At 47.6% G+C, this 12,796-nt stretch overlaps 2 non-coding genes across 2 annotated transcripts; both read left to right on the top strand.

Moving 5' to 3' along the window:
- The first annotated feature begins 7,848 nt into the window (after positions 1-7,848).
- Positions 7,849-7,926, top strand: TRNAS-AGA (transfer RNA serine (anticodon AGA)). Its single transcript has one exon. It is a non-coding gene; the product is annotated as a tRNA-Ser (tRNA).
- Positions 7,927-12,230: 4,304 nt separating this feature from the next.
- Positions 12,231-12,312, top strand: TRNAS-AGA (transfer RNA serine (anticodon AGA)). Its single transcript has one exon. It is a non-coding gene; the product is annotated as a tRNA-Ser (tRNA).
- Positions 12,313-12,796: the final 484 nt, after the last annotated feature.

The raw sequence follows: 12,796 nt of genomic DNA, 5'->3' as shown, positions 1-12,796 counted from the left end.
TGCGGAGCCTCCTGCGGGTGCTGCCGGGGGAACGGACGAGGGGTAGAAACAGCCCTGGCGACAGGACGAGTGCGTCAGCCCTGCAAACAGCGGAGGATGGCGGCGGCAGCACGCAAGGACCACGGAGGTGAGCGCGGCCCCTGCGCACGACAGGCGGGGGGCGCCGAGGCGGCCCTGGAGCAGTGTGGGGGTGTGTGGGTCAGCGAGCCTCCCGGCGGGCATTTCGGCCCGGGGTCTGCTGGGCCCTGCCTATATTGAACTGTTTGGGCCCCCGTGAGGGCCCCAGTCCCGGGGCATCCCCTCCCTCCCTGTGCACCGAGCGGAGCCCCCCGAGGATCTTCATTGGGGAAGCCTGTTGAGCGCATCAGGGGCCCTCACCTGGAGCTGTTTGGCCCTAGTCACCGCCCGTGGGGCACATGTCCTGGAACCAGCGGCCCCTGACCCTGGGCGGATAAAAGCGGCACCCAGCTTCCCAGGCGGCCCGAACTTTCTTCCTCCTCAAGGGTCCTGATCCCACAGCTTGGGCTCTACGTCTGGCTTGCCGCTGGGAGCCGAGCGGGAGACGGGAAAGACGTGCCACGATCCTGTGCCACGATTTGAGGAGGGGTCTTTGAGAGAGAATAGCCCGCGGGGGGCCCAACGGTTGGTGGCAAGCTCGCCGCGACTAGTGAACAGCGACCAGACAGGGGGCCATGGAGGAAGGGGCGCCTGGGCCCCCGCAACGGAGGAATGTCCACGAGTAGGCCGCCCCGAGGCAAGACAGTGAAGGAGATGTTTGCTAAATCGCACTCCCCTCAGCTGAAGGACGCCACGGCCCTCGCACCGAAGAACGCGGAACAGGCCCTGGAGGAGGGTGCGGAACCCATTACGAAGGCCTTCCTGGAGTCCCCCTTCGCCACCCTGAGATACGACATCCAAACCCTTAAGACTGAGTTCTCCAGTGAGATTCGAGAGGTGCGACGCGAAATGGACGGCATAGGCGAACGGGTGGCGGATTTGGAGACCAAGGGCGGCGAGCGGGAAACGGAACTCTCAACTCAGCAACAGGAGATCATTTGCCTACACGATCAACAGGTGGATCTGCAGCTTCACCTGGAAGACCTGGAAAACCGCTCTAGGCGGCATAACATACGCATTCGCAATGTGGCCACATCTGACGCTACTCAAGATGTATTTCGCTATGCCAAGGAACTCTTCAACCACGTGCTGGGGAGGCCATTAGACTCACCCCTGCAGCTAGACAGGGCCCCCAGGACTGGCCCGCCCCGTGCGGCAACAGCCCCACCGCCCGACATCCTGGTGTGTGCCAGGATTACCGCACTAAGGAGGAAATTCTTCACAAAGCGCGCCAGTCACATCCGATAGCATTTCAGGGCACGTCACCATTGCTGTTTCAGGACTTGGCGGCGCTTACGCTGCACAAACGCCGGCTCTTCAAGCCGGTTACCTCCTTCCTACAGCAGAAGGGTATTCTGTGCAGTTGGGGCCACCCCTTCCGTCTAATCTTCAGACTGGAAAATAAGCAATACCAACTCCGATCGGTGGCTGAAGCTTGCTCTCTGCTTGGCATCGAGACACCGACAGAGGATACGGAGGCCCAGGGGCCCATGCCGGAGACCGAGGGGAGGAGGCCACAATGGAGCCAACAGCGACGCAGGAGACGAGTCACGAAACCTCCGGCGACGGAAATTGCAGCCACAGATGGTAGTTCGGGCCCCACGGGATGACCGCCTCAGGACATCGTCTGATTCACTTGTCCTCTCTGGCCTTCTGGTCGTTGGCGGGAGAGAGGCTCCCGGACAATCCAGTAAGACTACCTTACTTTATTTCCTTTTACTACTTTTCATCCCTGGATGAGAGACTATGACTTTCTTTTGGACACTCAATGATAGTTGGCAGTTGGTGGGGAGGGGGGTGGATCCTTGGGTGAGTTCTTTGGGGTTGGGCGAAGGGGAGGGGGGTCTCGTGGTTCATGGTCGACGGGCTGAATGAAGAGATGAGGCAGCAGGGGTGGAAAGGGCGGCAATGCTGGGAGGTGGGTGGGTCTGCGAGTGCGGGTTTGGGGCGCCGGACTGATGATATGCTACTAGTCACTACTTCGTTGAACAACAATGGGTGACTTGGTTGTACTCACTCTCAATGTGAGAGGTTTGAACAATCCAGTGAAACGTAAGGCGGTACTCTTGCTTCTAGAGCGTTCCAAGGCTGACATCTGCCTATTGCAAGAGACACACCTCCTAGCTAGGGACTGCCACCGCCTCCATTCTAACAAATTTCCACTGCAATTTTTCTCCTCCTGCACAGAGAAAAAGGCCGGAGTAGCAATCCTGGTGGCACGCACATTCAGGGGTTTGGGTTTTGGGTAAGATGGCAGAAATTAAAGGCCGGTTGCTGGTTTACAGGTTTGCGTTAGGAAACCTAAACTACACGATTGGTTCGATTTACGGTCCAAATGAAGGCCAAGAAAAGTTCATACACTCTGCGCTTACAGAGGCGACTGACACGGTAGACCGTCACATTTTGCTGGGGGGTGATTTGAACTTGGTCCTAGACAACTTGCTAGATCGCTCCTGTCAGCGCGTTAGCCAGGTGGGCGCCTTGTCTCCGTCAGGTTTGGCTCGCTTGAGGGATCTTGGGCTTGTTGATGCATGGCGCGAGCTTCATCCTGGCGAAACAGACTACACGCACTTCTCAGCAGCGCGTAGGACCTATGCGCATCTAGATTACCTGCTTGTCTCCACTGCGGCTCGCCCACTTGTCACCAATGCAGAAATCGGAACAGCGTCGCTATCTGATACCGCGCCGGTCACGGTCACCCTGACAGGGCCACGAGAGCCACGTTTAGGCAGGGTGTGGAGACTCCGGGACTCCTTGCTTTATAGGAAAGACATGGTTACTAGAATCCAGGCCACCGTAAAGGACTATCTGTCCCACAACAATAACGAGGATACGATGCTTACAACGCAGTGGGCTGCTCTCAATCTATCTCGCTTTCCTCCGCGGAAAATAAGGAGCGCCAGGTCAAACGGGACGAACTCACCCAAAAGACCAGAGAGCTTGAGCAAATTCACAGAAGGACGGGAGCTCCGAGAATTTGGAGACAATTACGGACTGCCCGTCAACAACTGGCTGCACTTGACATTGACAGGGCGGAGTACGCAGCTTTATGGCTGAAACATGCCTACTACACTGGAGGGGATAGATGTGGGCGCCTCCTGGCACACAAATTACGTACGGTAGCCCAGATACGTGAGGTTAAGGAACTGAAGGGGCCCGATAGCACCAGAGTCACCAGTGACCGTGCAATCGCGGAGGCTTTCAGTGACTTCTATGCCACTCTCTATGAGGCGGATCCGCCTAACCCAGAGGCAGAATTGGACTTTCTCGAGGAGGTACCGTTGCCAGCCCTGACCCAGGAACAGGTGGATAATTTGGAGAGAGACATCCGCCCGGAGGATGTTATCTCGGCAATCTCTCGGCTCAAACTCGGGAAGGCGCAGGGGCCGGATGGCTTCCCGGCGTGCTTCTACAAGACCTTTTGTATTCAACTCGCACCCCTCTTGGCCAGACTCTTTACATCATTCGCAGAGGACGGGGCGATCTCCCGGGACTTGCTCGAAGCAGCCATCGTGGTCATACCCAAGCCAGACAAAGATCCGACTGACTGTGGGGCTTACCGGCCCATTTCCCTTTTAAACGTCGATCTCAACTTATACACAAGCGTCCTCGCTTCTAGGTTGGGCCCCTACATGGGAGGCCTTATTCAGCCGGATCAGTCTGGCTTCATCCCCGAGCGCCAGACTTCTGACAACACCAAGCGGGCCCTCCATCTCATTGAGAAGGCGTCCCGTACGCAGGGCGAATATATGATGCTAGCCATCGACGCAGTGAAGGCCTTTGATAGGGTCCATTGGCCATATCTCGAGAAGGTCCTTCTAAAAGCGGGAATGGGTCCCAAATTCCGGGCCAGAGTACTTAATTGCTACAAATTTCCCTTGGCCTCCGTTAGAGTCAATGGCTTGTCCTCCCCGCGTTTCCAGATTGAGAGAGGCACCAGGCAGGGGTGCCCGCTGTCTCCTCTCCTGTTCGCCCTCTATATGGAGCCGCTGGCACAGCTCATCCGAACTGACCCGGAGATTAGAGGCATCAAATTCGGGGCAGACGTCCACGTCATCAATCTATACGCTGACGACGTCTTGTTGTCACTTGCGGACCCCCAGGGCTCTCTCCCTGCCTGCATGACCGCCCTAGACAGGTTCGGAGGCGTGTCGGGCTTCAAGGTCAACTGGACGAAATCGGTGGCCCTTGACCTAACCCTTGCCGCAGACACACGCGCCACGCTGCAGGCCCGGTTCCCTCTGCGATGGGCCACGGAGATGGTTCCCTATCTGGGGATCAACCTGGCGGCCTCCCTTCAGACCACAGTGGAAGTTAACGACACCCGCCTCCGGCAGAAGGTTCGGCAGGAGCTGGGGCAGTGGAAACACTACCCGTTGTCCTGGTTGGGCAGGGTTGCGGCGATCAAGATGACGGTCCTCCCCAGATTCTGTATGTTTTTCGCACTATACCTCTCGCCCCCCCAACAGGATGGATTAAGCTGGTGCAGTCTGATCTTTCCCAATTTGTTTGGAACGGAAGGAAACCGCGCCTAAAAGCCCAAATAGCGATGCTCACGCCAGAACAAGGGGGGATCGGGATTGCGAACTTGGCCGCTTACTTCCAGGCGGCACAACTACGCTTCTTGGCGGAGTGGGTCCAATGGGAGTCTGGGAAACACTGGTTATTTCAAGACCAGGCAGTAGCGGGGCGCACATTACAAGAGATCCCGTTTATGCGCAAAATACATAGGCCCCGCAACTTGTACGCCTCCCACATTACGCGAGTCCCTCTGGAGATCTGGGATCGGGTGGGAGTGGACCTCGGTCTCACAACCGCCCCCTCTCCCCTCACCCCCATTCTTGATAACCCTGACTTTCAACCGGGGCTGGACGGAAAGGCCTTCGAACGATGGAAGTCGGTCGGCTGTGGCTCCCTTTGCCAGATATACGGTCCGGAAGGGATAATTCCATTTCCGCAACTACGCCAGGACTTTGGCCTCCCGGAGACCGAACGACTCCATTACTTTCAAGTTAGGCATTGGGCCCTCGGTAAGACGGTAAGACCAGACGCAGATCGGAGACTGACGAATTTCGAATATTGGTTGATCACCCGCAAGTCGGACAAGCAGCTAATCTCTGACTTATATAAAATGCTCACACTCAAACACCAGCACACATACAGTGCGAGTAGAGCACGGTGGGAGAGGGAGATGGGGAGGACATTTACTCATAAAGAGTGGGAGGGTATATACTACAGGGCTCGACATTCGGCATACCATATGGGGCTCACGGACACTCTAACGAAGGTGGTGACCTACTGGTACTACACCCGAGAACGCCTATATGAAATGGATAGTACCAAAGACCCCCTGTGTTGGCGAGGCTGCGGACAGCTAGGCACCCTCACGCACATTCTTTGGGACTGCAGCCTATTGCAGGAGTACTGGCGTCAGGTTCTGGATGATGTGGACAAACACTTTGACACTGAAATCCCGCGTTTCCCATCCTACGTCATTCTAGGGCTCCCAATTGCACTGACCTACCCCCTACGCTCACGAAGGGGGCACTTGATAGCCATTGCTCTGGGCTCGGCGCTACAGAACATTGTAACCCACTGGCGCACGACCCACGTCCCCACATATCAAGGGTGGCTCCACCGCCTGTGGCTGGTCCTGGGTATGGAAAGACTTTCTCTGTATAAAGCTGGGGAAGGGGCGAGGTACGCGGAACTCTGGCAGCCGTTTCTAGCTCTTCTGTCCTCGGAGTTTGTGGAAGTCACCTGTCCGAGGTATCTTCGATTGCTAAGGTTGACTGAGATTGCCCCAACGGAGGGGAACACCATGCCTGCCCTCAAATCGGGAACGGGATGAAGTATGACTAGCCGGAACGAGACCATGGATCACCGGGGGGGGGGGGTTGGAGGGGGGAGCAGTGGGGTTGGGGTTTGGGTTTGTTGGGGTTGGAGTTTCTGGGCGAGCGGGGACTGGTTACGGGATGGGACGGGTTGGGGGGGTCTAGGGACGGGGGATGATAGTTTTATAGTGTGTTGACCAATGGCACGGTTGTGCGATGGGCATAAGCCATATTTTAGGTCACCATCAGAGGGTGCGGGCTGAAGACAGGAGTTGGAGCTGCCCTCATTATCGTTGCATTTTTTTTTTTAAACGCGGCCGGCCCGGTTGGGTTGTAGGTGGCTTGCTGTGTATAACTACAATTTCTATATACTGCATACCCTACCCTCTGAGGCACTCGCACCCTAGCTCTACTGACCTGATTGACAAGCACCCGTGTGTGTTGATACCTGTATCCTGTTGATTTCTTCAATAAAAAACATTTATTACTAAAAGAAGCAAATAGAAAAATAAAACAAAAGTGCTTGCTGGATTAGGCAAACACACTTCATAAAACTGCATTTTCTTTTCTATTCTCCCCGTGTTACAAGCTTAACTGCTCCCTGTGTAATTTCTCTTAGCCTGCTGTCCCAGGAAGAGAATTTTATCTACTGGCTCTTTCCGTGTTTTTTTCCTAGTCTTTCTTTTCCTTTTCTTAGATTTGTAACTGTTCCTTTATGTGCTCTATTTAGGCGCCATTAATCTCATTTGAGCTCCTTGTACCTGCTGCTGTTTTCTCCACACCTCATACTGCCTTTTCCCACTTTCTCTCTTTCTCTGAGGTTGGTGGCTACTTTCCAAAGCTTCTGATGCCCCAATGTTCCTTCATCTTGTTGTCAGACGTGAATTGGAAAAGCAACCAAATTAACAAGCCTTTACCACTCATACATGGCAGAGGTTTATACTTTAATTCAATGAGCTAAGAAAAGCGTGTTGTGGGGCCCCTACGAGCCATGGTGCTTGCTTCATCATAATTAGGCACGCAGTCATTAGCCACAGCTCTGATCATGGGTCACTGAGGTCAGTTTCAATAATTCCTCAAAAACCTAACCATGCAGTCCCCCCTAACTGTGTAGTTATCTTGCTTTACTGCTGTTTGTGTGATTAGCTGGGAGGAGCTCACGGCAGCATCCTCCCTATAAAAGTGTAGATGGACCGCTCCTTAACTTTTTCTTACTTCACATACAGATGGCTTGAGGAAGTACAGGGGAGATGCAGGTCTAATAGACAGAATAGAAGATCTGCGCCAGGTGTGTTTCTCTGCATTGGTGTCCCATCACTGGCCCACAAGTGTATGTGTGATCTTTGACTTCTGGCAGTTCACAAGCAGGCGGCCAGGAAACGGTTTCAGCCTATCAACCACTGAGGAGACAAAGCCTTTGTATAAGGAATGAGGAAGCAATGAACACATTCAGCCTATCACAGGAGTTCCCTGAGTGTTCCGAATTATAAATTCTCCATGTCACTGTATGCTATTGAGCCCAAGTAGCTCGCCGTGATCGTATAGTGGTTAGTACTCTGCGTTGTGGCCGCAGCAACCTCGGTTCGAATCCGAGTGACGGCATTGTGGTTGGCAATGTCACGGCAGTTGGGTTTTTCTTTTACAGAATTACCAAATGTACCAGTTGCTTTTGTAAAATGTCTATTAAAAACAATTCCTTTAAAATATTTAAACGATCTAACGACAAATTATTTAAACACACATGATTATAAGATGTAGCCTTATTTTTGTTTTTAGGAGAGAATGTGCCTGCTGAAAAAAACATTATTTTTAAAAAGTGCAATGCAGAATATCAGGAATTTGCTGTGGGACACCTTGAAAACTTTCATACAGATTATTTGCACAAAACTTACAGTCAGTTTGGCTGAGTGGTTAAGGCGATGGACTAGAAATCCATTGGGGTCTCCCCGCGCAGGTTCGAATCCTGCCAACAACGAAAAACTTTTTTACATCGGCTACAATTTCAGAAGTTAACCTTTAGAATTTCTTCCATGTTAGTTTTATAAATAGGTGGCTTATTTTGGTGTCACTATTGCCCTTTCACATATTTATTATCGCTACCCCTTTCATATCTTTGCTATAACTCTCGTCCTACATTAGCGCTGGTGCAAACACTTCAAATTATTATACCCTGGCTCTCAAAGTCATACCATTCATGCACTTGAAACTTACTTTACCAATAAAAGAAGCAAATAGAAAAATAAAACAAAAGTGCTTGCTGGATTAGGCAAACACACTTCATAAAACTGCATTTTCTTTTCTATTCTCCCCGTGTTACAAGCTTAACTGCTCCCTGTGTAATTTCTCTTAGCCTGCTGTCCCAGGAAGCGAATTTTATCTACAGGCTCTTTCCGTGTTTTTTTCCTAGTCTTTCTTTCCCTTTTCTTAGATTTGTAACTGTTCCTTTACGTGCTCTATTTAGGCGCCATTAATCTCATTTGAGCTCCTTGTACCTGCTGCTGTTTTCTCCACACCTCATACTGCCTTTTCCCTCTTTCTCTCTTTCTCTGAGGTTGGTGGCTACTTTCCAAAGCTTCTGATGCCCCAATGTTCCTTCATCTTGTTGTCAGACGTGAATTGGAAAAGAAACCAAATTAACAAGCCTTTACCACTCATACATGTCAGAGGTTTATACTTTAATTCAATGAGCTAAGAAAAGCGTGTTATGGGGGCCCTACGAGCCATGGTGCTTGCTTCATCATAATTAGACACGCAGTCATAGCCACAGCTCTGATCATGGGTCACTGAGGTCAGTTTCAATAATTCCTCAAAAACCTAACCATGCAGTCCCCCCTAACTGTGTAGTTATCTTGCTTTACTGCTGTTTGTGTGATTAGCTGGGAGGAGCTCACGGCAGCATCCTCCCTATAAAAGTGTAGATGGACCGCTCCTTAACTCTTTCTTGCTTCACATACAGATGGCTTGAGGAGGTACAGGGGAGATGCAGGTCTACTAGACAGAATAGAAGATCTGCGCCAGGTGTGTTTCTCTGCATTGGTGTCCCATCACAGGCCCACAAGTGTATATGTGATCTTTGACTCCTGGCAGTTCACAAGCAGGCGGCCAGGAAATGGTTTCAGCCTATTAACCACTAAGGAGACAAAGCCTTTGTATAAGGAATGAGGAAGCAATGAACACATTCAGCCCATCACAGGAGTTCCCTGAGGGTATACAACCTTTACCACGCGACTTTTACCACAACCTACCTTTACCACGCAATTTTTACAACGCAGGATCCATTACAACGAAGTACCATTACAACGCATGTATTTACAACGCAGATACTTTTACCACGCATACCAGTACAACGTAAGTATTGCTAAGTATATAATTTTATCAAAAATATTATAAGTTTGGGTTTTGGGGTAAAGGGGTATTTTTAGGGTTTAGGGTCAGTTTTGGGTTTTTGGGTAAAGGGGTATTTTTAGGGTTCAGGGTCAGTTTGGGGTTTTTGGGTAAAGGGGTATTTTTAGGGTTCAGGGTCAGTTTTCAGTTTTTGGGGTAAAGGGGTATTTTTAGGGTTTAGGGTCAGTTTTGGGTTTTTGGGTAAAGGGGTATTTTTAGGGTTCAGGGTCAGTTTTGGGTGTTTGGGTAAAGGGGTATTTTTAGGGTTCAGGGTCAGTTTTCAGTTTTTGGGGTAAAGGGGTATTTTTAGGGTTCAGGGTCAGTTTTCAGTTTTTGGGTAAAGGGGTATTTTTAGGGTTCAGGGTCAGTTTTCAGTTTTTGGGTAAAGGGGTATTTTTAGGGTTCAGGGTCAGTTTTCAGTTTTTGGGTAAAGGGGTATTTTTAGGGTTCAGGGTCAGTTTTCAGTTTTTGGGTAAAGGGGTATTTTTAGGGTTCAGGGTCAGTTTTCAGTTTTTGGGTAAAGGGGTATTTTTAGGGTTCAGGGTCAGTTTTTGTTTTTTGGGGTAAAGGGGTACAGGACAAATTAAATTAAATTAAATAATTAAATTAAATTAAATAAAAATAAATTAATTAAATTAAATTAAATTAAATAATTTAATTAAATTAAATCAAATTAATTAAAATAAAATAAATTAAATTACATTAATTAAATTAATTTACAATAAATTAAATTAATTAAATTAAATTACATTAAATTAAATTAATTAAATTAAATTAAATTAAATTAATTTAATTAAATTACATTAAATTACATTAAATTAATTAAATTCAATTAAAATAAATTGATTATATTAAATTACATTAAATTAAATTAAATTAAATTAAATTAAATTAATTTAATTAAATTAAATTAATTAAATTAAATGACATTAAATTAAATTAATTAAATTAAATTAAATTAAATTAATTTAATTAAATTACATTAAATTACATTAAATATATTAAATTAAATTAAATTAAATTAATTAAAATAAATTAAATTAAATTAAATAAATTAAATTAAATTAAATTAAATTAATTTTAATTAATTTACATTTCAAAAAATATTATATACTTACTAATACTTACGTTGTAATGGTATGCGTTGTAAAGGTATCTGCGTTGTAAATACATGCGTTGTAATGGTACTTCGTTGTAATGGATCCTGCATTGTAAAAATTGCGTGGTAAAGGTAGGCGTGGTAAAAGTATGCGTTGTAACGTCATACATCCTTCCCTGAGTGTTCCGAATTATAAATTCTCCATGTCACTGTATGTTATTGAGCCCAAGTAGCTTGCCGTGATCGTAAATTGGTTAGTACTCTGCGTTGTGACCGCAGCAACCTCGGTCGAATCCGAGTCACGGCATTGTGGTTGGCAATGTCACGGCAGTTGGGTTTTTCTTTTACAGAATTACCAAATGTACCAGTTGTTTTTGTAAAATGTCTATTAAAAACAGATCCTTTAAAATATTTAAACGATCTAACGACAAATTATTTAAACACACATGATTATAAGATGTAGCTATATTGTACCTACTGACATAAATTATCGTTCTTGAACCTATTTGCGGTGGGGGGAATGGAGCTCTCCCCCATGCCAATCAGAATGCAGTTGCAGTTGAGTGACCTGTGTTGTGGCTGTCTAGAGGGAATGCACAAATGTAGCTGTCTCGCAGCCCTATCCAGACGTCAATTGGAGACAGGTTTTCAGGCAAATAGAGCAGTAAGTGCAGAGAAATGCTCACTCTCTAAAAATGGCATTTATAAAATAGTAAAATTAAATCCAACCTCACCAGTAAATAGGATTTATCAATAAATAAATAAAGCTTCTCCTCTCTGATATGGAATTACCCCCCAAAAAGTATAAGGGAATACCCAATGCTAACCTATGAGAGGGGCAGACCTCACTGCAGTGAAAAATGTAATAGACTGTTTGGTACTACCAGGACATGCAAACTACTACAGTACATGTCTTACCTTTTACTTACATAGCATGATGCCCCTAGGACTACCTAGGGCCTACCTTAGGGGTTAATTATATGTAATAACATTGGAGTTTAAGGCTTGGCAAGTAGTTTTAAATGGCAAGTCGAAGTGGCAGTACACTGCAGCACAGGCACTGCAGTAGCAGGCTTGAGACAGGTTTGAAATGCTACTTCTTTGGGCGGCACAATCAGTCCCTGGGTATATGGTATACCACTTTACAAGGGGCTTTCAAGTAAATTAAATCTGTCAGTCAGGTATACTCCAATTACACACATGATTAGGGAAGAAGCACGTGCACTTCAGCACTGATTAGTAGCGATAAAGTGATCAGAGTCCTAAGGCCAACAAAAAGATACAGCAAAATGCATAGGTGAAAAGCAATAAGGTAGGGTTGAGGCCACCTTAAGAATGCAAGGTCTAACAAAAACAAACTAAGGATAACATGAGTAAAACATCAGGTTTCTCTACGGCATTTGGTGAGACAAGTGTGCCTTCTTTTATCTTCCATAAATGCAATCTTTCCCTGACCCCTTTATTATATAGCTCTTCAAGTAAAAAAGATAAAGCACTTACAAAGGAGCCTCAAATACTCAAAGATGGTAGACTTCTGTAATATGGGCCATAGACTAAAAGCAGCACGAAAACAGAGTGCAATAGGGTCCCAAAAACTTGAGTGCCACATGAGAGTATGCATTAAAGCCTATCCTTTTCCAAACTAGAGATATACTCATGCAATTTTTGTTTTTAGGAGAGAATGTGCCTGCTGAAAAAAACATTATTTTTAAAAAGTGCATTGCAGAATACCAGGAATTTGCTGTGGGACACCTTGAAAACTTTCATACAGATTATTTGCACAAAACTTACAGTCAGTTGTTGTGGCCGAGTGGTTAAGGCGATGGAGTAGAAATCCATTGGGGTCTCCCCGCGCAGGTTCGAATCCTGCCAAAAACGAGAAGCATTTTAACATCGGCTACAATTTCAGAAGTTAACCTTTAGAATTTCTTCCATGTCAGTTTTATAAATAGGTGGCTTATTTTGGTGTCACTATTGCCCTTTCACATATTTATTATCGCTCCCCCTTTCATATCTTTGCTATAACTCTCGTCCTACGTTAGCGCTGGTGCAAACACTTCAAATTATTATACCCTGGCTCTCTCAGTCATACCATTCATGCACTTGAAACTTACTTTACCAATAAAAGAAGCAAATAGGCGTGGCCAAGATGGCGGAGTGAGCGGACGCGTCTCGCTACAGCTCCTGCCAACGGCCTGAATTAGGCACCGGTTCCGGCACCTTTTCTGACCGAACTCACTGGTATGGGCTGCCGGAGCCGTTCTAGCACCGGAGCGGAGCAGCAAGCAGCTTCGTGGGGCGCCGTGGACGGAAGCGCCACGGAACAACGGCCCGGACGAGTGGAGAGCCCATCCCCCCCTCC

The sequence above is a fragment of the Lissotriton helveticus genome, chromosome 12 (genome assembly GCF_964261635.1).
Source record: "Lissotriton helveticus chromosome 12, aLisHel1.1, whole genome shotgun sequence".
Lineage (NCBI taxonomy): Eukaryota > Metazoa > Chordata > Amphibia > Caudata > Salamandridae > Lissotriton > Lissotriton helveticus.
Note: the sequence above shows the minus strand (reverse complement) of the source record. Positions and strands in the feature narration are given on the sequence as shown.